Consider the following 5629-nt stretch of genomic DNA (forward strand, 5'->3'; position numbering starts at 1 on the left):
TATGTGTCTAGAAATTTATCCATTTCATCTAGATTGGATTTCATAAAAATCCAATTTTTTGGCAAATAATTGTTCATAGTCATTTCTTATGATCCTCTGTATTTCTGTAGCACCAAGAAATACAAGCTAAATAGTTTCTACACAGCAAAGGAACCAACTAACAGAATAAAGAGGCAACACATAAACAGGGAGAAAATATTTGCAAACAATTCATCTGTTAAGGAGTTAATATCCAAAACATATAAGGAATTCAAACAACTCAGTAACAAGAAAACAATCCAATATTTTAAGTGGAAAAAGGACCTGAATAGACATTTCTCAACAGAAGATGTACAAATGGCCAACAGCAGGGAAATGCAAATTAAAACCACAATGTGCTATCACTTCACACCTGTCTCTAACAGGCCATTATAAGAAAGACAAAAGAGAAATGTTGGTGAGGATGTGGAAAAAAAGGAACCCTTGTACACTGACCGTGGAAATGTAAATTAGTACAGCCATTATGGAAAACAGTATGGAGCTTTCTCAAAAAACGGAAATTAGAATGAACAGATGACCTAGTCATCCAACTTCCGGTTATATATCCAAAGAAATTAAAATCAGTCTGTTGAAGAGATATCTGCACTCTCCTTCTCATTGCAGTATCATTCACAATAACCAAGACATGGAATCAATCTAAGTGTCTATCAACCAGTGAATGGATAAACAATATGTGTATGCATACACAATATACGCAACAGAATACTATTCAGCCTTTGAAAAGAAGGAAATTCTGTCATTTGTGACAACATGGGTGAACCTGGATAATATAATGCTAAATGAAATAAAACAGGCACAGAAAAGCACATACAGCATGATCTCACTTATATGTGGAATCTAAAAATGTTGAATTTCTAGAAGTAGAGTGGAATGGTGGCTACAAAAGGCTGAGGAGTGCAGTGGGGTGGGGAACAAGTAGTGTTGATCAAAGGGTACAAAGTTTCAATTATACAAGAGGAAGATGTTTTTGAGATGGTCTCAGCATGGCACAGCATGGTGACCATAGTTAGTAATAATATATTATAAACTTCAAAATTGCTGAAAGAGTAGACTTTAAATGTTCTCATTGTGCAAGATGATAAGTATGTCAGGCAACAGATACGTTAATTAGCTTAATATAGTCATTCCACAATATATACATATATCAAAGCATCACATTGAACCCCAGCCCTTCTAAGCTTCTAACTGAAATCTCCATGCCACTCATGTATAACGAGAGCCACAGGGAACCTGTAAAAGCCAGTTATGGGCACCTGTTTCAGACATTTGTTCAAATATTTGACATGATTTACAAAGCTCTGTTTGACTTGGCCTCTGTTCTCAACCTCGCTCATACACCCACCTCCTTGTACTTCTCACTCCAGCCACCCTAAATGTCTGTAAACTCCTTGAATGCAGAATGTTCTCTCACAGCACAGGAGCTTTGCATAAACCATATGAGAAACAAGGGCTATCTTGAATCTTGACCTTCTCCCAGTTTTTATGACTCATTGTTGGAAGCCAGACCCCTAGAGTTCACCCACTGCTCAGCTCCAAGTATTTTTTACATACACTGAGAGACCCCACTCCATCCTTTCTCCCATTCCTGGAATTCTCAACAAATGCTACATGGGTGGGTGAGCTTGGGGAAAATTATCAAGAGTTCTGTTGCTGTGTAGACACTGCACATGGAAGCTACCAAGCATCTGGGAGCAAACCAAGAGTCTCAGAAGATCTCCTGTTGACATTTGGGTTGCTACAGATACCCATTCCTGACATCTCCCCTGTCTTCCTTGGCCTCTCCTGGGAAGGATGCACCCCAGTCAGCTGCATTTCAGCTGATTCTCCTGGAGAATGCCAACCCCAATCAGCTGAAATGCAGCTGCCTTGTCTACATACCCTGAAAGTCCCCTCTCTGGCCACCCCTCAGATGCTAAGGCCCTAGACACTTCGTTTAAAACATGATCGACCTGGTACCTGGGCCTCCCAAATATCCTCCCTTTCAGTTGGACCTCAAGGTCCTTGGCCTATGCCTCAGCACTGGCTTCTGGTAACAGTTCCTCAGGGCTCCACCATCCCCATAGGAACCCCCCTCGTTGGTGAAAAAAGGCAGAACATGAAGCCCAATCAGGGTTTCAAGATGTCATTGCGTGAAATCTTTGCCTTCTCCTGGAGCCCAAGGTTTTATGAAACTAGATCTAGATGGCACCCACCCCCTCACCTGGCACAGGGAAAAAGAAAGTGAAAACAGCTTCCCAGGCTCCCATGGCTAGAGCTAGGCCACATGGTTTGCATTGTCTCAAAGCCATTTGGTGCTGGGTTCCTGGACCACCCCTAGGACATCTTGATATATTTGCCTTACCTGGCCTCTAATCTCACTTCCATGCCAATCTTTTTTACAGGCTGCTGCCAGAAAGAGCCTCATAAAATGCACATCTGATTATGCCATCGGCCTGCTTGAACCTCTTTTGCTTGGTTCCCATTGCCTTCAGCATACAGTTCAAACTTCCTAGTATAACAAACAAGTCTGTTCATGATCTGGGCCCCACAGGCCTGTCTGCCTCCCCTCCCTTCCCCACCACCTTCCTCTAGGTTCATGCTGTATCAAACTGCTCAGGGCTCCTCCAACTCACCAGGCTGTGGAAATTCACCTGCTCTTCCTGATGCCAAGAGTGCCTCTTCTGGATTCTCCTTCTTGCCAACTCCTCCTAGGGGTTGCCTAGCTTTCCCTGACCCACAGGCTAATCATGATGCTCATCCCTGAGCCTCAGAGATCCCTGCAGAACACATAGCCATGCTCCCAGTGTGTGCCACCTGTTTCCCAGTCTCACACCTTCATGGACTTGCAGCACCTTGACAGTTGGGGCCCCCTATGGCTGGTGCATGTATTGTCTCTGGCATCAAATAATACCTAATATTAAAAACTGCAAAAAAATCACCCCACTTGTGTCATTCTGCTTTCTTCTCTCCTCCCTACCACCTACCCCAAACCTTGCTATTTTCCCCATTCATCCTTGTGTACATAATCAGGAAGACAGCCAGATTGCTGGTCTGTTCACTCATTTCTTTATGTGTCCATCAAACATTTATGGCACCCCCACACTGTGACAGCCACCATACTAAGTGGTGGGGGCATGTGGAAATACCCCGACCAGATGGCAGCCTTCATGGAACTTACATTCTAGTGGAGGGAGAAAGACAGCAAACAACTCAGGCACCGAGCCACGAGCTGGTAAAGTCTATGCCAAGTGATGTGTGCTAAAAGGAAAAGGAAAAGAGGGTCAGGCAGAGAGGAATGCTGGGGTGGGTGAGCTTCTATTTTATCTGGGGTAATCTGCGGAAATTGCTCGGATAAGATGCCATCAGAACAGAGACCTGAAGGAAGTGAAAAGTCATGCGAGTATTTGCAGAAGAGCATTTCAGGCAAAGGGAACAGCAGGAACAAAGGCCCTACGTGAGTTACAATACTACTAACTGTCATGACAAACACATCCCCAAACTTCACAATAAGAGCACAGCACAGTAAATGTTTACTTCTTGCTCATGCTCCAGTTCAACATGATGTTGCTGGTTGATGGACAGCAGTCTTCATTTGGGTCCAGACATCCAAACAACTTCCATCTTGTGGCTTTCGCATTTCCAAGGGTCCCAAACTCCTCCCCAATAAGTGGGCAGATGGGGAGTAGAGAAGGCACAGATGGTTCCTGAGACACCCCCTCCCCACACCCCCAGTAGGAGTGACTAGCACCACTTCGCGTCATGTTCTGCTGGGGAGAACCACTCCTCAGCCACACCTGAATGCTGAGGCATCTTGCTAGGCAGCTGCCTCCAGCAGCAAGGGCACACTATGATGGGCATTTTTGGTGGCAAGTGAGCCACCTCTGCCTCTGAGTGGAGACAGTGCCTGCCAGTTTGAGGCTCAGTGAGAAGGCTAGGATGGCCGGGGAAGCTGATATAGGGCCCTGCAGGCCACTTGAAGGCCTTTGGATTTTACTCTCTGTGAAATGGGAAGCACTTGAAGGGCTTTGAGTAAGGGAGTGACATGAAATGGCTTATGTTTCAAAGGGGCACGCTCTGGCTGTGCTGAGGAGAATAGAATGCAGGAGGCCAGGAGGTAGACAGGTAGGCAGAAAGAAGGTAGGGCTGTCATGCAGGGGAGAGATGGTCATCTTGGCCAGGTGAGAGGGGAAAGGTCAGTGCCAGCCCTCCTACAGAGATAGGGCTGAGAACTCCAATTTAGTCCAACTCCTACCTTCTAAGCCAGGGGCCAATAAACTTTGTCTGGAAAGGGTCATCTATGAAGTACTTTAGGCTTGGCAGGCCATATGGCGTCTGCTGCAACTACTCACCTCTACTGTTGTCTCATGAAAGCAGCCATAAATCATGAGCGTGACTGTGTAAATGAATGAGCATGACTGTGTTCCAATAAAACTTTATTAACAAAAACAGGTGGTCAGCTGCAAAGTTTGCTGATTCCTGTTAAACCAGTCACAAATGGTGTTGGTCTTCTCTCATCACACGTTTCTAGTCAAGGCATCAGTGGTGGCTGCAGAAAACAGCTGAGAACTCTGGACTTTGTCACTGCTTGAAGTTTGTGTGCCAGCCACTCCCAGTGAACTGAATTTCTTGTAGTAACACTTGTGGCATAAGAATGAATCACAGCTTCCCACTGTCTTTGAGCAAGTTCTCTCTTGACAAGGGAAATGGCTTTTGGCAAGACCTTTTCATTATAGTTCGGGCTCATCAGCTATTTGTCTATAACTAAATACCTTTATTATGTGTAATTAAGGCAGCAACTGAGAAAAGATGCAAATGTGTTCTGAAAAACCTGACTTTGCAGCAGCTGGGAGCTTTGCAACCTTTTAAAAGTGCAGGTTTAAACTGAAACACATTTGGCATGTGTCGAAGTAGGGAAAGGAGAGAAAAGCTAAAGAACAGAATTAAAAAATAAGAGGGTTTTGTGTTCAGGAATTCATGCCATCTAGTGCTCACCCTGTGAGCTGAGCTGACTGCAGACACCAGGGAACATCCTCCCCACCAAGCCTGCCCTGCCCTCCACAATGGTCCCCTACCCCAGAGTGGAAAGTATTGTCGCAGTAGAAATATCACAAGCGGCCACTTTCAACTTCGGTTGGTATTTGCTTCTTCAGAATTTCTTCTGTCTCTTTGTATGGCTGGGCTGTATAACATATCAAGACAAGACAACTGGAAAACAGGAAAAGAGGCTAGGGCAAGAAAAAAGTTTCTCATCATCCCATTTGTGATGACGAATGAAAGTCAATAATGATCCATTCCTCTGGCACAGCATTGTCCAATAGAACTTTCTGTGATGTTGAAAATGTTCTATAGCTTTGCTGCCCAAGATGGTAACCACTAGCCACACATGACTACTGAGCTCTTGAAATGTGGGCAGCATGGTTGAAGAGCTGAATTTTAAATTTGACTTTGCTTTAATTAATTTAAATCTAAGTGTACACAGCTACGTGTGACCAGTGACACTGTCACGCCGCAGCGTGTTGGTTAAGATCCTGGCTCAGAAGTCAGATAAACACACGTTTCCATCCTGGTCCCTACTCACTAACTGTGATCAGGCAAGTTATGGCCATGTATC

Source organism: Pan troglodytes, chromosome 1, assembly GCF_028858775.2.
Source record: "Pan troglodytes isolate AG18354 chromosome 1, NHGRI_mPanTro3-v2.0_pri, whole genome shotgun sequence".
Classification (NCBI taxonomy): Eukaryota; Metazoa; Chordata; class Mammalia; order Primates; family Hominidae; genus Pan; species Pan troglodytes.